General features: G+C 34.9%; 2 long non-coding RNA genes across 5 annotated transcripts; both read right to left on the bottom strand.

The window, feature by feature from the left end:
* Positions 1–5599: 5599 nt before the first annotated feature.
* On the bottom strand, positions 5600–8855 carry LOC136065426 (uncharacterized). Its single transcript, XR_010627046.1, has 2 exons — positions 8637–8855; positions 5600–5942 (listed from the first exon to the last, which is right to left on the bottom strand). It is a non-coding gene; the product is annotated as an uncharacterized LOC136065426 (long non-coding RNA).
* A 7877-nt stretch (positions 8856–16732) lies between these two features.
* On the bottom strand, positions 16733–23196 carry LOC112039337 (uncharacterized). 4 transcript variants are annotated; one of them, XR_010626954.1, is made up of 7 exons: positions 22918–23196; positions 22003–22078; positions 21174–21334; positions 20551–20849; positions 20280–20381; positions 18695–18865; positions 16733–18429 (listed from the first exon to the last, which is right to left on the bottom strand). It is a non-coding gene; the product is annotated as an uncharacterized LOC112039337 (long non-coding RNA). The 4 variants fall into 4 exon arrangements; XR_010626953.1 differs by lacking the exon at positions 22003–22078; XR_010626956.1 differs by lacking the exon at positions 22003–22078 and having other exon boundaries at positions 16733–17452.
* Positions 23197–24462: the final 1266 nt, after the last annotated feature.

Here is a 24462-nt window from a genome sequence, read left to right as displayed (position 1 = left end):
AGCCACATGAGGATAGGATAGTTGTTGTATGATTAAGATATTGGGTAGTGTGCGCTCTTGGGAAAGTCAGCTTTATGACTATGAGCCAACAACAAGGCTAGCAAAAGAGGCCAAAATTATTTTGTGTTAGGGACATATTTTATGTAAATTGGCTAATTCTTTGACAAAACACACTTTACTTATAATTGGATAGATCTAGAATGAGTTTAGTGTTTCAAGAAATAAGTGTTCAAGTTAAGTATGAAGCTATGCAAATCTAACCAAGAAACAAGTGAAGAAGAGTTGTTCATTAAATCTCGACAGAAAAAGTATCTATCGATATTTAAGGACAAAGCTCAACAAAAGCTCGACAGAAGCTCGACAAAAGTTGAATCCCTTGAGATCTACGAAATCATAATTTTTAGATCTGATTTTTGGCCTTAGCTAACATGTATGTGTAGGGTTTATTTTCTCATAACCCTAGACATATATAAAGCTTATTTTTAAAGGCCGTCATACAAGGAAAACTTATGCAAAAAGTGACCTAGTTCATCATTCTCTCTAAAAAAAGCTATTGCATCTTTACGCAAAAGGTTTTGTAACCAAGGAGCTTCCTGATCTTCATTGTTGATGAAGTGAAGAACTTTGCAGCCAACATCTTCTTCAAGTTGTTGGTATTAGTCATGTACTTGAATCTGTGCATCATTGGTTAGTCATGTACTGGGATTCGTGCATTGAACTAGAAGATTGCCACTACAAATACAAGTCCAATTGGGTATTGGAGTAAGGGTTCAATTGTAGGTTAGTATTTTGGGATAGGCCAAAGGGTTTGGTAAGGTTCTTTATACTTGTAACTGCTTGTAATTGATAATAGTAGATTCTTGGGAGTGGTCACCTGAAATTCACCTAATGGGGTTTTGCCTCAGTGGATTTCTCTATTCGTAAACAAATCACCTATGTCAAATTTATTTTTTGCTACATTTAGAATAATTGGTGATTTGTTTATGCTGTCACGCTATTGCATGTAATTTGATCTAATTAATTAACTTTGGTAATTAATTAATTTGCAATGGGTCAATTCATTTTAACCCAACATTTTGGATGCAGTCTATTGGGTAGAGGATTCATCAATATTTTAGGGTCCGTTTGGGATTCGCTTATTTTACTAAAACTGAAATTTTTTTACTGAAAATATTATAAATAAAGATAAAAATTAGCTGAAATAGTATAGTGAGAGTCATGAATAGTATCAAAAAGTACAATAAGACTCATGAATAGTAATAAAAATAAGTTAAAAAGTAAAATAAGTTGGCAAAAATAATTTTTACCAAATGGACACTTGAAGAAGAAGCATATAGTTTTGACTTACATTCTCCGCAATATGATATAATATATTTGGTGGGAGGGATTTCAGGTAAGGAAGGACCTTTAAGAGCCTTGACAATGACATAGATACATAGTAGGCTAGCTCCAGAAGATGAGCAGGTGATTCTATTTTATAATTTAATGGCTCAAATAATAGAAACATAAGTACATCACACTAAAAAGTAAAAACATTCAAAACAATGAAAGGCCATAAAAAAAATTTCTGAGTAGAATCAAGATCAAATCAAAACAATGAAAGACAGTAAAAAAAATTCCTTGGTAGAATCTGAATTAATTCATACTTAGTGTGCATTTGGATAGCAAACACATCTGGCATTTACATCCAAACTTGGGTCCTGTGCACTGTTTACGGGACCCACAAACCTTTTTTTTCAGCAAAATTTTCATTAAAAATTGATCTCACGGCACTATTCACACATTTAAAAATTATTTTGCTACAGTGTTTTCAGTTTTCAACTGTAAATAAATGTAAAAGTTAGCTGAAATAGTACAATGAGACCCATGAATAGTATCAAAAAGTGTAATGAGACCCATGAATAATAGAAGTTAGCTTTTTAATTTGGAGCCAAACACACACTTATTCTTATATTTGAAGAATTAATTATACTATCAAGACTTCATCCTCTCCATGTAATTAGTGTTTTTTTTTTGAAAGCAAACTAGCATTAAAATTTCCATTTCAAAAGTATCCACCTAAATGAAGCTTCTCAAATTCATAAGAGCTTTCACTTCCTTGTACACACCTAGTGCTTCTACCATTGCTTTGTACTTTTTCAAATAGCGTAGCATTATAATTTTAACCCATCTTCTTGAATACTTCATGTGCTACTCAATGGTCATATCCAGCAGATGCCGTTTACATTAACCCAATTTAACTTGCTTCCCATTCTCTCCTATGATTGAAACAAAATGTAACATTATTGTGATTTGACATGAAAAACATGCAATTAAACTTTCAAGTACCCGTTAGTGTGAAGGAAAAATCAAGAAAGTAGAATTTGGATTTTCACAACAATTATGGACACCATGAAAGGAAATTGAACTACTTTTGAATTTTTTGGACCAATAATAAAATAGGAAAACAAATAACTATACAATTTACAAGTCTGCAAACAAAGAAGTTTCTAATTAATCGGTGAAAATTCAATTCGATAATTAGCTATTACCCATAAGGACAGGCATATAGTACCTTAGAAAAGAGACAACCAAGAAAGAGTAGTTATAGAAAATGTAGGAAATTAAAACCATTTCAAGTATCTGTTCTTTCCCACAAGAATTTCCTATATGATGGCACTCAAACCTCATCAAGTCATGTTTGATGTTCCATGTTGGAACATGAAGTGCTACCATGGAAGAACCATGACAGACTAACTTGGAAGCCATCCTTGACTGTGACAGACTAACTTGGAAGCCATCCTTGACTGTGTCAAGTTCCTTAATAGAAAACAAAGACTCATTTTTAAAAAATAAAAATAATAAGGTATAATTACTCTTCGGCTCAGTTAGGTCCGGTCCGATCCAGTCTAGACCGAACAGTAAGTTCTAAATAAATGTATATGATTTAAAAATATAAATAATTACTATTTGGTCCATTTAAGACTTTTCAGTCCATTTTGGTCCAGTCCAATCCAGTGTGGACCGAATTGGACAGAATAGTAAGTTCAAAATAATTTATATATATATATATATATGATTACTCTTTGGTACAATTTTGGCCCAGTCCAGTCCAGTCTGGACCGAGTAGTAAGTTCTAAATAATTATTTTGTTTTCTCTCTAGAACTAGTTTCGTCACTTCCGTGTGTGCCTTTTTTCTTTCTTTTTTTCTTTCTTTTTTTTCTTTTGATGAGAAAAAGAAAGGAGTGCAACACGAGGACTTTCCAGGAGGTCACCCATCCTAGTATTACTCTCACCCAAACACACTTAATTGTGGATAATCAAATGAATTTTAGGACTTAATTACTACACTTGACAACTAACCTTATTAATTACTACAATACTAAATGACTTATTTATCCCCCCAAAACCCTAAGGTCTCTTTATAAAATGAAATAGGGTGTCTAAATCCCAATATATTAATTTTCAAATTTTTGTTGTCATCTTCATCATTTCATTTCCATTTTATATGAGATGGCATCAGCAGCATTTCGCCAGTGCTCTTGTCTCTCTGTGAGACACTTCTCTTATGTCATTCTCACTAACACCACTTCTCATATGCCATTCTCACTAACACCAACACCAACACCAAGAGCAAGCCATTCCCATACCCTTTGACCCTAGCCCAAGCTCTGACTCCAAACCGACCGCAGCCCCATCACTCACCCCAAACCCATTTACTACTATACCGGAGCCACCCCACCCCCAGCCCCTCCAAATGACAACAATGAATTTTGTTTAGTTTTGGATGATTTTTTTTTTCTTTTTTTTTTCTTTTTTTTGCATTGTATTTGCATGTCGGGTTCGTGTCGTGTCAACTCATAAGTATTCGACTATATGGGTCAATCCTAACTTGACATGTTTATTAAACGGATCAAGATTCCTCAACTCTAACACAACTCATTTATTAAACGGGTCAGTTGTGTTGACCTATTTATCAAATTTTATCAAAATGGAAAAAATAAAAAACTAATTTTAGTTTTAATCAAATTGATATGAATTATGAAAAATCAAACGAATAAATATTTTTAATATAAAATTCAAAGCTAATGAGTAACTGCATCACAAATAATAATTCAAAACTAAAGCATAAAATGTCATTTAATTAAACGAGTCAAACATGTCAAACAAATTCCATGTGATGGACACTAACCCAACCCATTTATTAAACGGGTCAATCATGTCAACCCAAACAATGTATGAACCCATTAAGTCTCAAACTATAACCTACTAATTTCGTGTCGGGTTCATGGGTCGTGTCCAATTTTGCCACCCTTACCTAAGATGTGAAAGTGTTTTTGATCACATACTGGTCAACATGTACACAGAAAAGTTGGGCTGATAGACAACATACACAGTACACTAGCTTCACATTAGCCCCTGTTGTTGTTGTTGTTGTTGTTATATATATATATATATATATTAAATGGTGTGGGCTACCCAACCCTATGTTGGTTATGGAGTTTTATGTGGTGTCTGATGGTATAAGCATTCAATGTGTTTAATGATTTTTCTTCCATGTAAGCATATAAGAGATTTTGCCTCCATTATAGCTCATTGATGACCCTTTTATTTTGGTTTTGAAAAGCAGTTAATCAGTTAATGCCATTATGCATTTGTGTTTTTTCTTGTACTATGATTTGTGCAATATTTATATTTTCTTATTATCTTTTGGAACATGGTATCTTCTCTTTACATTTTTCCTTTGTCAAATAGCAAGATCTTATTATTATAATATTTGCTAGCAAAGGAATGTGCTTAGATAATTTACCCACCCCCCGGGGGGGGAACCACGTGCACAAGTTGTGGTATAGGCTTGGGTATTCTTAATTTGTACATTCCGAAAACAACATATCTAAGTTTTTCCTATAAAATTGCTAAGTTGATTAGTGTTATTCTATTTCATCGGGTATTATATCTCAAACAAGAATTCACTTAGATTGTGTTTGGATGACAACATTTGGATTTAGATTTGGATTTGAAATTCATTGATTTGAAATGCCTTGATTTGAAATCCATTGATTTAAAAATTCCTTGTTTGGGTCATTTTAAACAATGAAGGATTTGAAATTCATCATTTGAAATTCTATTGTTTGGATACCTAAATTTGGATTTGAATTTGGATTTGGATTTAAGATCAATAAAATATATTTTATAATTATTAATTTTCTTAATCCTTCTACATTTTAATTTTAGTAACAATTTCAATAAATACATAAAGTAATGAAGAAGCCATTGATAATCCAATTAATAAATACATGAGGTAATGAAAGAATAATACTAGAGATACAAACTATTTTACAAACTATTTTACAAACTACTGATGTAGTGAGTGATTATTAGTAAATGAAAAAGTGATATTAATGGTGAGTCTAGATGAAAACCAATAAGATGTTGACCATATCAACATTTTGTAAAAATGTTGTAAAATAGTTTGTGGCTGTAGCACTACTCGTAATGAAAAACCCATTGATAATCCAATTGTCAAGATGAAACGTCTTGCCAACTATTGACAACTAAAATGTTCTATATCAACATAGAGAGAACCCAAATGCATGGGTTTTTTCACAACATTCAAAGTATCCAATTAAAAAATTATTATAAAGTTCTTAACAATTAAAAGTGAGGAACAATACTATTTAAGAGTGGAACTAATATCTACAACTACTTCAATTAATGGACCTTTCCTACTCCTTTTTTTTCTTTGATAAGGCTCGGCTGCAGAACTTATTGATAACAAATATTGACATAAATGATGTGCAATGGGAGAATTCACCTCATTTTTTTCCTTCCTTGGCTGTAACTTCAACTGCATCGTCCATATGTTCTACACCAATGCTAGTAGCTCTATCCCTCCCACACAAGATCTGTCTTCCCAATTGTCAATAGTAATGTTTTTATAAGCACCCGCTTTTGCATTTTTCTAAAGTAAAAAAATAAATAAATAAATAAAAAGACAAGCAATGAGTTAACATAATTAAACAAGTAGTGAGTTAACTATTGAAATCTACTAATTTGTAATAGCAAATCCCAAAAACCAAAAAATTAATCACAAAAAGTCAGTGAAACCCAGCCAAGAGCTCACTTAAAACCCCACTGCAAAGCTAGCTCTAAACACCACCAAAAACCAATAAAACATCCCTGCAATTTACAAAAAACTCTACTGAAAAACCTCACAAAGACCCTCAAATTGCCCTCTATAAATCATACTAGAAAAATACCTAGAAACAGCCTCAAAAATCCACTGAAAAAGCCAAAAAAAAAAAAAAAAAAGCTTATCCCAACAGTTTTATAGAAAGTAATCCTCTTACCCCAACAGTTTTATATTTTCGTTAGAATTCTTAGCCATGTTCCATATACTCTAACAACCAAAATTCAAAACCTTCAACCTTTAAAAATTTGAACCCCATTCTTTCAAAGAAGGAACTCAAAAATGATAGTGTTCATCAATAACTTTCAATAACACTTTTTGCTGTTGTTGTTGTTGAATACTTCCAAAAAATAAAGAGAGAAAAAAAAAATTCTTTAGCATAGTTGAGAGGAAGTACTTGTTTCATTTCCAAATAATGGAAAAATAAAATGGGTGTAGGTGCATAGAATTAAACCTCAACATGAAAATTCTAATGATTCACCATCCAAAATTTGAAGTTATTTTATCAAAGTTCTATTATAGACCCTATAATAACTGTACAAACTAAAAGCTTGCAGTTTGCATAACAATCAGAAAACAAAGATGAGCAAGAGAATAAGAGTTAGAGTAAGGAAGTGTATCTTGTTGACATAGGAGAGTAATGTAACTAATATACACAAACACACACACACACACACACACACACACACACACACACACACATATATACACAAACTAAAAAGAAAGCAAGAAAGCAATTTGACTTCACAGTTCACAAACACACACATATGCACAAACTAAAAAGAAGAAATTGAATAACTAATATAGTACAGAAAATAAGCAACAACATGACTGATTTGCTAGACACAGACATTCATATTTATCCAATGTGCACAATCATTCAAACTTTCAAAGCAATATGCTATCAACCTCACAATTTTTCCTATTGTAATTTGTGTGAGATGAGATAATTTTGCAAGAAATTTTATTCTATATTGCTATTAGTCTTGGGATATGTGCTTGATACAAATTCCTAGCTTCCTAGGACCTAGTCCTAGGTTTCAGTTCTAGGAGTATAAGTCTTATAGCAAGTTAGTTAGGCCATTTTTATGTCCAAACTTCTTGTGCTATAAGATTGCCCATTGAAAACAAGACCTATTACTTTTCACATTTCCTAAATAACTCAAGGCCCATTGTCACAATTTCAAACAGTAGCATAAATCAGCCCAAACTCTATCAAATATAAGAAATTGAAGAAAGTGTTCATTTGTTACCATATATGATTGTGTGTGTGGTAGGTCTTATGATTGTGCAATGGCTTTTTTTCCTATTCATTAATCTGTAAAAAGTTGATGTGCAAGGTGTGTAAACAATAGGTTTTACAAAAACTCCTTATTGAATCTAAAAACTCTTGATCCAAACTCAGTCTCTGTCATCCTCAATTGTCTATATAAAGTTTACTCCCACATAAAAAATTCAACATGAGCAAAAAAAACTCAGAGATAGATAAATAAATGCATCCCATTTCACTANTCCTATTCATTAATCTGTAAAAAGTTGATGTGCAAGGTGTGTAAACAATAGGTTTTACAAAAACTCCTTATTGAATCTAAAAACTCTTGATCCAAACTCAGTCTCTGTCATCCTCAATTGTCTATATAAAGTTTACTCCCACATAAAAAATTCAACATGAGCAAAAAAAACTCAGAGATAGATAAATAAAGCATCCCATTTCACTAATCTCTCTCTCTCTCTCTCTCTCTCTCTCTCTGTGTCGTGTCTGTGTGTGTGTGTGTGTGTGTGTGTGTGTGCAATTAATTAATGGCTAGTTCAACTTCTATTCTACCAAATACATCTATACCACTAGATGACCAATGCTCCAACCACTAGCTGAACCAAAAAGATCAAGCCTCCTCCATAGTCAAATCATCTTTGTTACAGCCAAACACACCATCACCACACTACCCCCATCAAACTGGGGCTCAACCCAATTCATGATAGCTAAACTAGTACATCTGCCACAACAAAACCTTTCAACTCCACCACCAAACCATGAGTCATTTCTTATCCCCATGGTTGAACCAAACGTGGCATAACCCCAAAACCATGTCCATGATCAAATACAGATGTTATGGTAAGTTCTCATTTTTTTCAAATGAATATTCTCTCACTTGTTACTTCACAAATCATAGACTGTTCATAGAAGCATTTCATCAAACACATAATTTGCATTCCAAACCCATAAACGAAAATACATATAGAAAATAAAGACAAACCCAAAACAAATCATTGAAAATACAATGAAACAAGGTACACTAACAAATCAAACAAAACCCACAAACAAATCAAAAAACCACAACAAACCACCAAAAAAGAAAAATCAAATAAAACCCACTGGAAAAACCTACAGCCTTTGTCGATTTAGATTTGGTTCAAATAGAGAATTAGAGATGTTAAAAAGGAAGATAAAAGTTGAGAGGAACAAACCTGAAGTTGCCGAGAAAGAGATGGAAGAAGAGCCTGTGAGTTGCAATAAGGAAGAGAGACACAAAGAGCCTAAAGAGAAATAGAGTGAGTGAGGTGACGAATTTCTAAATTCTTGGGTTTGTGAGGTGATTTCAAATCCATGGATTTGGACCCCTGAAATCCAAGATGGATTTGGCCAAATCCAAATCCATTTCTTTTAATTTACCCAAACAAAAGATTTGGATTTGGGCCCCTTCAAATCCAAATCCAAATCTATGCCATCCAAACAGACCATTAATAGTTTTTAAATTCTTGTAGGACCTTGTGCAGTCATGGCTAGCGATGACCTGTAAATAATACTGATTTCAACTTAACAAGAAAAGATTAACAAAGCTTTTTGATGGTGTTTTGTCTCTCAATATTGTCATTTAAGTATTATGGTGAGATGGATTGTAGTTGTTATATCGATACAAAGTTCTATTATCTATCTGTGGCTACACTATTTTTATGTAATGTTTGCAATTTGGTTTTAGTGTGTTTATAGAAATTGTTAATCACTTAATTGTGTTTGTCATGCTTGCATTGTGCATTCGCTCTGTACTCCATATTAGTAGGCTTTCCCAAAGGCATGGGCTTTGGATTCCGAAACCAATTTGTTGTTGTTGTAGTTCACATGTTTTAAGTTTTAACCCTATATTCTTTAAGAAACCAATTAAAAATTATATGATTTTAGTCTTTGGGCTGAAAAATATCCTATCTAGTCTCATGAATGTGCATAGGACCTGATGAGTCAAAAATTTACTATCATCATTAAGTAGAGATCGTTATTAACCAAGAGAAGACATTACGCATTTATTACGCACATTGATGACAAAATGTAATGGATGGAGCAACGGTCACAAAGTGAGCGGTGAACTTCAGACAAAGATTTTGTAACGCACTAGCCGTTGAGCATAAATACAGCAATTCATTGCCCATTAATTAGGCACACAACTATTTAAAAAAAAAAAAAAAAAAAGGCAACAAAAGTTAAAGTTACACACAAAATACTCTACAAAAATCACTCTCCAAACAATTCTCTCAAAAATCTTTCTCCTTTACTGACTTAAGCAACGGAAGCGGTTTGGCTAACGCCACACCGGCGTGTTACTCTTCCATCCAGTTTGTTTTGCAAGTTTTTCTCCAACAAAGACAACCCTACTCACAGTTTCGTCCATCCACTACAACGAGGAGCTCAACTGCTGATTTTTTGCATCATCAGTTTGGCGTTGTCTGTAGGAAACGCTAATCATTCGGGCCATCTTTCCTAGTGACAAAAGAGTTCCTCAAAGTACAAGTTGGAACCAAAAACTACACAACAACTAGAAGCTGTGCAACAACAACAAATCCAGGCCCCCTAACTAATGTGGAAGAGTTGACTCGCCAGAATGAAGAGCTATGAAAGAGTATAGAATCCCAAAATGCAAAATGTCGGCGAACAGGAGAAAACCAAAATGAAGAAGAATCAAACTCCCAAGCCAACAGGTGAGACAGGACCTCGGGAGAAGATTCCTCCAAGATAGAGAATGAACTTCGCATGAGGAAGGAGATGGACAAGTTAAAAAGTGTCATGAAGGACAAGGTAGGGAGAATTTTGATGGGATGATTCAAAGTACAGACTCACCATTCACCAATAAAGTACTGAATCATCCCCTCCCACCAAAATTCCATCTCCCACAGTTAGAATCATATGACGATTCCAAGGATCCCTTGAATTGCATTGAATCATTCAAGACACTGATGTTGTTGTAAATAACCCCAAACGAGGTGATGTGCAAGGCATTCCCAAAGATACTGAAAGGAGTAGCCAGAGTATGGTTCAGCAAGATACCCCCAAGAGCTAATGCAAATTTTGAATAATTCAGCAAGGGTTTTGTTCGTCATTTCATAGGGGGGCAAAGACACAAAAAGCCAATTGGTCATCTTCTCAACATTCAACAGGCAAAAGGAGAATCACTAAGACAGTATGTGACTCGATTCAATAAGGAGCTACTGCAAGCAGACGAAGTTGAAGATCAAGTCATCCTAACAACTTTCCAAGCAGGATTGCTACCCGAAGATTTTTTCTTCTCAATCACCAAAAGCCCACCAAAAACAATCACGGAATTGCTCCAAAAAGCTCAGAAGTACATGAATGCAGAAGGGGCGGAGCTTGCAATAGAAATGAAAGGAAAAAGGAAGAGAAACGAAGGAACAAGCAGCAATCACGATAAGAAGAAAGAGACACGAAGTGTTGGGCATACCATAGGAAAAAAGAAGGAACTAGTGGATAGAAAGCCAAAGTTCACTAATTTTACTCCTCTAATAATGCCAATTGAGCAAGTCTTGATGCAAATAAGGGACGATCCCTCCTTGCAATGGCCGAAGTCAATCAATATTCCAACAGAAAGGAGAGACAAGAACAAATACTGTAGGTTCCACCAGGACCACGGGCATTGCATCGACGAGTATAGACATTTGAAAGTGATAAACAAAAAACGTATTGACCCCTTGTGATAAATTAATTGATTAATTAGATAAGTTTATTAATTAATCAAATTAACATGCAAACGTGTGGTAGCACAAACAAATCACCAATTAAACTAAGTATGCAGCAGAAAATAAATTGACACAGTAATTTGTTTACGAATAGGGAAAACCTACACGGAAAAAACTTCACTTCCTTCAATTCATCACACGATGAAGATCAAGAAGCTCCTTGGTCATAAAACCCTACGATGCACAAGCACAGCAACTTCTTCACAAGGAAGATGAACTAGGACAAATTCTGTCTCTGGTCACAATTTACTTGAACAAAACTTTTCTCAACACTTGTACAACTTGTGTCTCTGGTTACGACCCTTAAAATAATCATTATATATGTCTAAGGTTGTAAGAAAAGAAAGCCTAAACATACAATCATGGATTGGATGAAAAACAGTCCTGGAAAACTAAGTTTCATAAACCTCGACAGATACCTATCTGTCAAGCTGCTATTGAGCCACGAGATTCAGACAGCTCTTAAGTCTCGATAGATTGCTAGTTGCCAAGCTTTAATGAACAGCACTTTCTGCACTTGAATCTTGGACAGACTTGCATGGCTTTAACACTTGAACTTGAAACAAGGTTCCTTGAAGTATCAAATACATCCTAGATCTATCCAAATACAAGTAAAGTGTGTTTTGTCAACAGATAGCCAATTACATAACATAGTGACATATGTTCCTAACATAGTGACATATGTTCCTAACATGTGAAACACATATGTCCTAACAGAAAGACCAAGTGGAGACTTTAATCCAACAAGGGAAGTTACTGAAGTATGTCAGGAAAACGAAGCCCTACAAATACTAACGGAAGGACGATAAAGACAAAGATTAAGAAGCAGGAGATAGCAAACCTCCCACAAGAGAGATAAAGACGATCTTAAGAGGATTGACGGTAGGCGGAATGCTAAAGTCCCTGAAAAAAAAACCCATGAGAGAGAAATAAATAGTGTCCATTCACAGCTCCCTCCAGTGAAGATGCTAAGGAATGACGAACCTAGTATTGTTTTCTCAGAGAGAAACGGTTGCGGCATTAGGAAACCCCATGACGATCCACTGGTAATCATACTCAGAGTAGAAGAATTCAATATCCACCGAGTACTTATCGACAACAGAAGCTTAGCAGATATCATCTATTTACTTGTATTTCAACAGATGAAACTGGACAAGAGAAGGATCAGGCCTTTCACCTCTCCTCTGGTGAGCTTCACTGGGGATAGAATTGTCCCTAAGGGCATCATCACTCTAACCGTAATTGCAAGAACTTACCCAACACAGGTCACCAAGGAAATTGATTTCTTCATAGTTAACTGTCCTTCAACATACAACATCATCTTAGGAAGACCTGCACTCAACAGGCTAAGAGCAGCGACGTCAACATATTACTTAAAGGTGAAATTTCCAATAGCCCATAAAGTAGGAGAAATCAGAGGAGATCAAGTTATGGCAAGAGAGTGCTACCAAGCTGCCTTAACATTTGGGGGGAACCACACATTGGTGATCAATAAACCAAAGCCCATCCCCGAATTGTCAAAAACACCACAAGAAGTTAAGATCATCCCAAGAGATTCGACAAAGGTATTGAAGATAGGATCAGCACTCCCAACTCTAGAGAAAGAGAAAATGGTTTCCTTCTTGAGGGCAAACCAAGATGTTTTCACCTGGAAACATGAGGATATGCCCAGAATTGATAGAAAGATCATACAGCATCATCTCAATGTCAACCTAGAATGCAAACCTATACAACAAAAGCAGAGAATATTTGCATCAAAGCACAACAAAGCAGTAATAGAAGAAATTGAGAAGCTGCTAAAAGCTGGTTTCATCAGGGAAGTCTTCTACCCAGATTGGCTAGCAAACGTGGTAATAGTAAAAAAGAGCAATGGCAAATGGAGGATATGCATTTATTTCACAGACCTGAGCAAAGCCTGCCTAAAGGATAATTTCCCCTTGCCAAGGATTGATCAACTGGTAGAATCAACTGCTAGACACAAGCTCTTAAGTTTCATGGATGCATTTTTTGGATACAACCAGATCCTCATGGGCGAAGAAGATCAAGAGAAGACCTCGTTCATCACCAGCCAAGGGTTGTACCACTACAAAGTTATGCCCTTTGGATTAAAGAACACAAGAGTCACATACCAAAGATTAGTAAACCGCATGTTCTCTTACCAGATTGGAAGGAATATGGAAGTATACGTAGACGATATGCTAGTGAAAAGTAAGGATGAAGCCAACCACTTGGACGATATGAAAGAAACCTTCAGCACACTACGTAATTACAATATGAAACTAAACCCTAAAAAATGTGTTTTTGCTGTTGCTTCAAGGAAATTCTTGGGATTCATGGTGTCTCGACGAGGCATAGAGGCAAACCTTGACAAAGTAAAGGCAATAATCAAGGTCAAATCACCAAAAACAGTGAAGGGAGTTCAGAGCTTGATAAGAAAGGTTGCAACTCTAAACAGATTCATCTCTGGGGCAACAGACAAGTGCATGCCATTCTTCAAGATCTTGAAAAAGGCTTTTCAGTGGATTGATGAGTGTGAAGAAGCCCTTGCAAAATTAAAAGAGTACTTGACGAAGCCACCATTGCTAAGTCCCTCAGTAATGGGGGAAAAGTTGTACCTTATTTTAGCAATGTCTAACACCGCGGTAAGTTCGGCACTAATCAAAGAAGAAGAAAATGTTCAGAAGCTAGTCTACTATACTAGCCAAGCATTCCAAGGAGTAGAGGCAAATTACCCGAGGATGGAAAAGATAGCTTTCGCATTGTTGGTCGCTTCCAGGAAACTCCATCCTTACTTCCAAGAACACTCCATCATCGTAATGACAGACCAACCAATAAGAAAGACAATGAACAAGATAGATGCAGGAAGACGACTCATTCAATGGGCAATTGAACTGGGCCAATTCAACATCAAATATTGGCCTCGAGCAGTAATCAAAGTCCAAATACGAGCGGACTTTATCACAGAATTCATTTACCCCTACAAGGAAGAAGAACCCCCCATGGAAACATGGACGGTCCAAATAGATGGGTCTACCACGAAGAAAGTAGGAGGGGCAGGAATAGTGCTTATATATCCAGAAAGAGAGATACTGAAGTATGTAGTTAGACTACAATTCTCAGCAATGAATAATGAGGCAAAGTATGAAGCATTACTAATAGGACTAAGTCTAGCAAAAGCTCAAGAGCAAAGAATCTTATCATCCAAGCTGATTCTCAGCTAATAATTGGACAAGTGGAGGGAGATTATGAAGTCAAAGAAGAGAGGATGCAGAAGTACCTAAAGATCACCCAATAACTCTTGCAGCATTTTAACAAACTAGACTTTATGCAAATCGCTCGGGCCAAAAATGCAAAAGCTGACTTCCTAGCAAGGTTGGCCTTGTCAGATGACTACAATGTGACCTCAGAACTATGTGTAGAGATAAGGGGGCAACCAAGTACAAAAGGTGAGCAAGTTCCAAAGATAAAAGAACAAGACGAGTGGATGACTCCCATCATCCGTTATTTGAAAGAAGGATGGCTCCCAGAAGATAAAAGAAGCAAGGAAGATACAGATCAAAGCAACCCGCTTCGTTATTATAGATGATGTACTGTACAGACGAGGTTATTCATTCACATACTTAAGATGTGCCAACATAGAAGAAGCAGATTATGTGCTCCATGAGATACACAAGGGAATTTGTGGAAATCATGTTGGGGCAAGGTCTTTAGTAGGAAAGGCACTCAAAGTAGGATATTACTGGCCAACTTTACAGAAGGATGCACACAACCTCATTAGGGCATGCGATAAGTGTCAACACTTCACAAATGTCCAAATAAGACCAGGAGAGACAATGACACCCATATCCTCACCATGGCCCTTTGCCTAATGGTAGATTGACATTATGGGCCCATTCCCTTTAAAGAAGAAACAACTTAGATTTCTAATCATCATAATTGATTACTTCACAAAATCGATAGAAGTAGAACCAGTAACAATTATAACAAAGGCTAAAGTCACCAACTTTGAAATGGAAGAATATCATCTACAGGTTTGGAGTCCCACGCGTCATAATATCGAACAATGGAAAGCAGTTTGACAATCCTAAGTTTCAAAAATTTTGCTAAGACTTAGGAGTCAAGAACCACTACTCTTCTCCAAGACACCCTCAAGCCAATGGTCAGACAGAAGTGACGAATAGATGCTTACTCAAAATTATCAAAACTCGGCTTGAGAGGGCAAAGGGGGCATGGCCTAAAGAACTACCAAATGTCCTTTGGGTATATAGGACGACCACAAGAGTTCCAACAGGAGAAACGCCATTCAGACTGACATTTGGCACCGAGATCGTCATACCAGTGGAAGTGGAACTGATGAGCCTCCAAGTTAAAACTTACAAAGGTCAGAAGAACTAGTAGGAGCTTAATAGCAACTTAGATCTAATTGATGAAGTCAAAAAGGAAGCCATGAAGCAAATGGCCAAGCACAAGGAAGCAATGGCTAGATACTACAACAGAATAGTCAAGGTAAGAAGGTTCAACACAGGAGATATTGTCCTCAAGAAGATATCACAGGCAACAAGAACCCATCCTAAGGAAAACTAGGACCAGCCTAGGAAGGCCCCTATGAAGTAATCTATTACTCCAAAGAAGACTCTTACTACCTAAAGTCTTTAGATGGCCAAGAATTGCCTCGACCATGGAACATAGAACATTTGCAAAAGTACTACCAGTAAAGAATCTTTTACATTTCAAGTTGTCCAATCTTCATATCAGTATGTACGACAGTTATTACTTTCGTCAGTCATAGATCAATAATACATTAAAGCATTATCCATGCGTATTTATCAATGATTATCCATGAGTTACTTATCAACAAAAACATGTGCAACACTCAGGAGTTATTCTTGGGAGACATCCCCAAGTTCTCCATCGTTAAAATTTCAAATCAAAAGCTGTTAATACACAGCCGACATTGTTATAGCCATCAAAGTTGCTAATACACAACTATCAAAGTCAACTAAATCAAAAGTTGTTTAAACACAACTATTATGATTGTCATTCAAACATGAACAAACAAAAAAATAGTTAACCTAAAGACGCTTCAATAGCATGACTTTAAGTCACGCGTATAGCGCAATATCATCATTTAAACATGACTTAATAAAAAAGCTGTTCAAACACAGCTAAACATAAAATGTTGTTCAAACACAACTAACAACATCATTCAAACATAACTCAATAAAAAAGTTGTTCAAACACAGCTAGACATAAAAAAAATTGTTCAAACACAATTAACATCGTCATTCAAACATGACTCAATAAATAAATAAATAAATAAATAAAAGTTGTTCAAACACAGATAAACATAAAAAAGTTGTTAAACACAACTAACATCGTCATGATTTAATAAAAAAACTGTTCAAACACAGCTCGTTACCATCATCATTTAAACATGACTCAATGAAAGGATGTCTAATCACAACTAAGCATGAAGATGTTTAACACAACTAAAGCATGAAGGTATCCAAAAGGCTTTCATCATCTAAACACAGCAAAGATTTACTCATAAAAAATTACATGTTAGCAATTCATAAAAGGGGTTGTCATTGTCAAAAAGAAAATATATGCCCAAAACACGCAGGCCCAAAGAGATTGTTCAGAAGATTTGCTCAAAACAATGAGCCCATAAAAGACATTGTTTTTGTCTTACAAAAAAAGAAATATAGAAAGAAAATAAGTCACTACTCATTAGGAGCTGGATCTGCAGGAGTTATAGTCATGGCCTCTTCCGTCACCTCAACTATGGTTGTAGCCTCTTCCATCACATTCTCAGCTGTGGCCTCAGAAGGACAATCGGCCAGTAGTTCCTTCTCAACCTCACCCATAACAAGGCCAGAGAGGTCCAAATCCGAGTGATGCATTGCCATCCATTTTCTAAAGAGATCAAAGCCCTCCATGTAATAATCACATAGCTCGTCTAAGTAAGAGTCAAAGTCCTTGAACTCCTACATCGCCACAGCCCCAGCTTTTTGCAACTTCAACTACAGATCACCTATTTGTTTGTCCTTTAGATTGCAAAAGTCCTTCTCCACTTGAAGACTCTTCTCCAAAGCTGCCACACATTCTTTGTCATTCTCAACTTCGACGGTAAGGATGGTAACCTTGTTCTTGAGCATCTCATTATTAGCAAAAAGGGATTTAATCATAAGCTCAGACGTGGCCACTCTCTTCTCCAAATGTAGAAGCTTCCCATAGACAAACAAGGACTCCCCCAAATCCTACATATATATATATCTATATAATAAATAATAAATAAAAAATCTCTCTTAGCAAAAGCAAAGCAAAAAAGAAAAAGCAACCTACATTATCAAAACTAGCATTTAACCCGCGCAATGTGCGGGATCATTTTAAGAAAATCAACTTAAAATTTATTTACAAAAACATCACACAAATAATACTTTTATATACACACACACACACACACATATCCACAAAAAACACAATTGAATGATGATTCTTTCTTCAACCCATCCAATCATGATTCTGAAATCTTAACATGATTGAGTACTAACTGAATATATAGCAATACTACTACATGCTTTTTTGGTAGGGATATTCAGTTGAGAATAATTTAAGAATCAGGGTAGTATACACATATTGTCTTGGACAATGTTTCTTAATAATTACAATCAATAGATATTAAATGAAAATGGTTCAATCAATCATAGTAAATATAAATTGTATCAATCTTCTCTACAATAAGCTAGGAATCTATATCTATACATCAGATATATTTGCCCATGCAACTTGGATAGACTTAGATCCAGAATTACATTGTTTTCTCTAATATGTTTCTCTCTTCAATTTCAAAATTGTTTAAAAATCACAAAGCATCGGTTGTTACTATAACCTTAAATCGCAAACAAAATGTAAAACTTAAAGCAATGGAAACAAACTATTTTTCTCAAGTAGATTTCTTGCATCATATTCAAAGTTCAAAATAATATTTATAATATTCAACGAATGGATTATAGTATACTGTTTATAAAGAAATCAGCAAGTATGTTTTGTTGTTAGTTTAAATAATACAAAACACATAATACAACAATACATATAAGTAATAGAAATAAAGAAATGCACTTATCCAAAAATAATAAGTAATGACTTCATGCTTCATCTCTAAATCTTGTAGGCCCAAAGTTGTCAACAACCATGCCTTTGAACATTGCGTTTAATCTCGTAATTTCTTCATCGGCTAAACATATCAAAAATATCATCAGCCAATATAAAAAATATTCCTAAACCTAGAAATGTTTACATAATGCAAGTACAATCTTGACCAAGGAAAATCCAATAAATAAGAAAAACAAATTAAAAGTGAACATGATATGATAAAAATTCTAAGATAGCTTTGTTATAGTTATACACATAAAAAGTGAATGTAATATTTTAGCTTGGTTATATTTATACATATAAATCATAAAGGAAAAAAAAAAGTAACAATAATTAATTTAAAATACCTGCAATCACCTTTGTAATATACATTGGTTACACCTCACCCACATAAGTCAATTTTCTTTTATAATTGTATGTGCACCAACATGCAATTGTTGAAACAATCGGCCACCATAAACCTAAGTATGTCTCCCATCTTCACGTTAGCTTAAACCTTTTCTATCATCCACATTTAACTAAAGAGAAAAATCCCATTAAATGTCAATTCATAAAATTTTAAAATACATATAATAAGAAGGACAAAGTTGAAATCTTACAAACATGAGGAAGTACGTAGTGACTCTAGTGGAACACACTTGAATAACATGACTAACTCTCCAAGATAGCAAAATATTATAACAAATTAAGATGCACCAAACATGAAAAGAGCAAGAAACTAAATTCATAAAAATGGATAAATAAGAAAGGATAATGTATTAAAATTTAAAATAACAATTCCATAGCAAAAGAGTAAAGGTTTCATCAAAATTGTTCATATTATTAAACTCATGTCTCAAAGGAAACAACAATTTCTGAAAGTTTTATTGATTCAATTCTTTTAAAGAACAGGTGGAATTATATTAAATCAAATAAGGTAAGTTTAAAACCTTAAATCACAATTTGTAAGTTCTCCTGTTGCCACTCTTTCTCAATCTCTAGTACACAGTTGCAATGTTTGAATTTCCCCATCTATTGAAGAATATAAAATGACTAAAGCACCTTGCAACTGGTATACCTTCTGTCTAGTTCTATCTAGCATGTGATCTTTCTACACTTGTTTAGGAAATTCATGTTGTTCTTTATCATTACAAATGATCATTGTTTGCTTAAGCTTTGAGACCAACTTAAGTAGATAGCCATTTGTCTAAACCTACATTAGAATGTTAACAATTCAATAGCCAAAATAACAAAAGGCTTACAAAGAGTACTTGACTATTGAGGATCACACCAAACTGACTTTAAATCTCTGAAAGCAGAATCCCAGGCTGGTTATAATTTCCCTTTTTTTGCACACTGAATTTGCACTTCACTTTTGGTCATTAGGGGAAAAAAATAGCAATGTTGCAGTGCTTATAATTTTCATGTGACACTAACAGACTTTGTGAAAAATTAGGACCTAAGAAAGCATTGGTTTCATAAGTAATCTAGCTTCTTTTATATAAATACATGCCTCCCACATAATGCAAAGACCAAATTACATACAGAGAAAAGGCACAACTAACATTGTATTAGCAAATAAGATTTAGCTAACCAACTCCAAAACTCAACCACCACAAAACAGTTCCAAAAAAATAGCAAATTGCCATATGACATCATAGAAACAGTTGATCTATTTACAAAAGAGGATTCTTTCACACATAGAAATAATCATTGATTAAAATGCATTGGAGAAATGAACAAACAAAATCTGAAATTACTGAAGGATCAAACCTCATCCAATCAACCAAACTAAATCAAGAACAAAAAAAGTCAAGTAGGTATCTAACATAGCATTAATGAAAATATTGATTTTACACGAGACAAAAATTGTATTCTTTGTAATAGGTGCAGATTTTTAAACCCGTCGAAAGTAGATCTTACACAAAATATTAATAGGTTGTAGATTCTTACATGTTTTCTCAAGGTTGTTCAACACCCTTTTGTCTTGTCATCTCACTCTAGTATGCTCATGAGTCAGATTGAATACTTCCTTAACTTTTCCAGTTGTCATATCTATAAATTTTAATGAACTCTAATCACATAGCATTCAAATTAACACCCATTTGGGCCATGTGCAATTGTTAACCACTCTGGCAGCAAGAAATAAGATTTATCCAATTGTTGCTATTAAAGTGAGATTATGGAAATAACTTTAAAAAAATTCTCGACCACTCTGACAAACCTTACACATAAGCACCACCAAAGAGCATGTTGTTAGGAAGACCTGGACCTCTTCTTTTGCTGCCAGGAAATAGCATTCTTGTACCCCAAAATTTAGCTCTTTAGGAGAGATAAAAGTTAACCCACCACTCGACCAAATCTTTGAGATCCACAAATATGAAGCCACCAACTAAGAATGTGTTTGTTTCAAAGTTTTGGCTATTGAAGACGGCTTAGGTCACTATAAGAAGAATAGACCCCAAATACAGGTTTGTCCAAGTATCCTTGACAATGCAGAAGAATCCTATGCCAAATCAGAAGCTACCAGTGGATTAAAAAATTTAAAATACTAAGCATGCGATGACATGACCAATAAAGAACACCTTTTAAATTCCTAAGGTTGTTGCACTGATTAGTTCTAGCTGGAAGTATCTTATATTTTGCGAACCATTTTAAACTGTTGATTCTTGAATTTCTATTATTTACTCACTTTCATGATCATCCATCTTCTGAAAAATTTGTGAATTATACTATGAAGTGGTTTTATACTGGGAAAGAAATAGCAGACCCTTTGGAATTTGGGTTTCAAAAATAGAGAAAAAGTGTAATCTATAAGAGAAGAGGAAGAGTAGGAGATAAACTTACCACTTTGTGTCTGTATTATTGGAAAATGGTTAATCTTCTCTTGGGCCATTTTTATTGACAGGAAAGGAGATACCAAAAAATCTACAGTTCCCCAAATTTGGTGAGTCTTGAATATCAATCATTTGCAATGCTTGCAGAAGAACTTTCTAAATTCTTCTCCCCTTTCATGACAGAATGAGGAGTAAATGAAAATTACAGGAAATTGAAAAGAAAAAAAATAGAAATTTGATAAAAGAAAAGGAGGAGATCAGGTTTGGATGGACTTACCACATTATTTAAACAATAGCATTAACAAAAAAAAAATGAATATACAAATCTGAAAAATAAGAATTAGAACTGATTTTTTTTTCTTAGAACTTTGAATCTCCCTCAAACTGTTTCTCTTTGTGATTGTGGTTCTGGTGGCCTAAGTCTGGCAAGGGAAGGATGGTAGAGGAAAAACTAATGGTTATGGCGGCCTTAAATATTTATCTCTTGGTGCCCTACGAACTCTGTCTCTCCCATCTCTGTATCTCAAGCCTTTCGAGTTTCAATTGCATTTTAAGTTTTTAACTCAAATAACAAAATCTAAAGCAATCCAACAAAAAATTCAAACCTAAATCATATTTAATCCCCAGATTTGAAAAAGAGAAGGAAAAAAAAACAAAAAACAATAACTTTACTGGTTATGGGTATACAGCAAAAAAACCTAAAATAAATATCAATGCAACTACTGCTAATTAAAGGTCAATTCCCCAATTCACTCTATAATAGTAAAGGAGAAGAAGATTAAGAAATAACATCCAAAGCAGTACAACTGAAAGGGAAAAAAGAAAGAAATCAGTTTTACCGGTAGTGGTTTCACTGGCTGACCAGTGGTGGCAGGCGAGTGAAGGCAGGCCTTTGTTCTTTCTCATCAAGTGTCACTGGTTTCTTCCAGCAGAGGAAAAAGAGCATAAAAAAAAAAAAATAATTAAAAAAGGGAAAAATTGAGAGAAGAAATAGTATATAAGAAGGCAAATAGACTGGTTACATACTGAGCCGGTATGGGTTTTTAAAAGTTAACATTGGTAAAAACTTACCTTTCAAAATATTTGGTACTCGTTCTAATGCAATGCCTCAATCACTATGATCTATAAAATTAAATCTTTATTTTAATTTTTTAATAAAAAGCACTCAAATAACTAGACAAAAACGAACAAAGAGAACATCAGAAACAAAAACATAGAAAGAAAGAATGAAATAAATACCAATTGTAAAAAAAAAAAAAAAAAGTCATGCATGTTGATTTTAAACAGATATCCAAAACGAATGCAACCCAAATAGGCAAAAACAAAACAAAACAAAATATGAAACTGAAATTCATGAAAGCAAAGGAACAAAACCCAGAAAACTGAAAATTCCTAATAACAATTCAATTAGAATTTGATACAAAACCCAGAAACTAAAAATTCCTAATAACAATTCATTTAGAATTTGATCTTCTAGATTGTTTCCCTAATTTCAAATCCCTAAATTGACAGCAAACCTAAAGAAGACAGTAGGGTAAGAGATTAAACCAAATCTATCCCGTCTATCTACATAAATTAAACAAAACTACTCCTAACCGAAAAACCTAAATCATAACCGATCAAACCAAAATACCCAAATCATAAATAACGCCCAAATGATTCTCCCAAAAAAAAACCCCAATTTGTAAAATTAAAAACAGAACTTATGGGCGGAGGCCCTAACGGTGATGACAGAACTGGTTATTCAGACTTACCATCTCTCTATCGTCCCCTCTCCTTCTGTATCGGCTAATTCCAAATGATTATTAATAGAATCTTCAAACGATGTAACGATTGTTCTCTTGTGACTCTAAACTGACTTGATGGCAGAAATCTAAGTGGGCAAGTTTGCACTCTGTTGTAGAGAGGAAACAGAACATGGGGCAAACTGCAACGCAAATCGGCAAGGAAGGGTTTTTCTTTTGGCCGGCTTGTGTTTAATGAATGGAAACGCAAGCTTTTTTTGTCTAACGTTTGGTTTGAGTCTTTTATTTTTTTTATTTATAGTGAGATGCTTTCAAACGGTGTTGCAGAAGTAAAAGTTAAAATTCTAAGATTATTGAAACGATGCCGTACAGCTTTTTTAACTTAAAGTTATATAAGCGTCAGTTTTTTAAGAGGTCATTTTTCCTAACGTGGCAACACCTTCTTAAAGGCTCCTGATATTATATATAAGATTAGATATACCTACACAAGCTTCTAAATATGAGACAACATCACTTCACTGGATGACTTAGCCATCAAAGGACTTAGGCCGTCCACAGAGAGCGCCTTATGAGCCTTTAGGGCAGCAACATCGGCATTGTGCCAGAAAGTAGGGATAAAAGACTTGCCAACAACCTTCTTCTTCTTCTTGGCTTCCTCCCCAGTGGAAGCAATCACCTCCAGAGACAAGGCAGGAGAGGCAGGACGCTTAGCAGGTGATTGGGCAGAAGGAAAAGTCACTACAGGATCATCTTTGGAAACATCGCCTGCCTTCAAACGTTTCCTCGACAAGAGGCCACTGACGAGGCCACCTTTTGCTTTCTTCTATTAAGCTTCAGCCAGCTTTTGTTTGCTGAATCTGGTCATCATTCTTGAAAGGAAGGAGAAACTATAAATTAAAATTATAAAAAAAATAAAAAAAATAAAAAAATAAAAAAAAAAAAGAGAAAAGAAGATGGAACACTCACTCTTTTTCACAACTTTGAGGTTTTTCCAAACCTTACTAGACGGTTCTGAACCCAGAAAATGAAGGAATAGCGATTAGGGAGAGACAAGCTCGTCAAAATATTTGATGGTCTCCAAGTACTCACGATCGTGATATCTCTTCTTCAGACAAGGGCGTTGAGGAACTGCAAAAAGCAAGTATATTACATATCATCGTCACTCACGAAGAGCAAATAAATAACAGAAAGAACAAACAAGAAAGACGCACCAAACACAGGGGTTCCCTAACTACGAAAAAACTTAGGGGCTTCGTCCAGGTCCTCACCAGGGACGAACTCCCAACCATTACCTGAGACAAAGAAGAAGTTTGGTTTCCAATTTCGGAGGGACGACATAGTCAAGTATTAACCTAGACGCCCTATCCCATGGCTTAAATTCATGTAGCTAGGGTCTTTGGACTTTCTCAAATGATAAAAGTGGAGAAACTCATCTTTCTTGATGACATCCCTGTCATTGGCAGACATCCATACCACCATACAAGAAATGACAATCCGCCAAGAATTAGGCACTAACTGTGCTGGGGCAAGATGCAAATACGCAAAAAGTTCCCT

This window comes from Quercus suber, unplaced genomic scaffold (genome assembly GCF_002906115.3).
Source record: "Quercus suber isolate HL8 unplaced genomic scaffold, Cork oak 2.0 scaffold_26, whole genome shotgun sequence".
NCBI lineage: Eukaryota > Viridiplantae > Streptophyta > Magnoliopsida > Fagales > Fagaceae > Quercus > Quercus suber.
The sequence above is the reverse complement of the archived record's forward strand: the minus strand, read 5'-3'. Positions and strand labels throughout refer to the sequence as shown.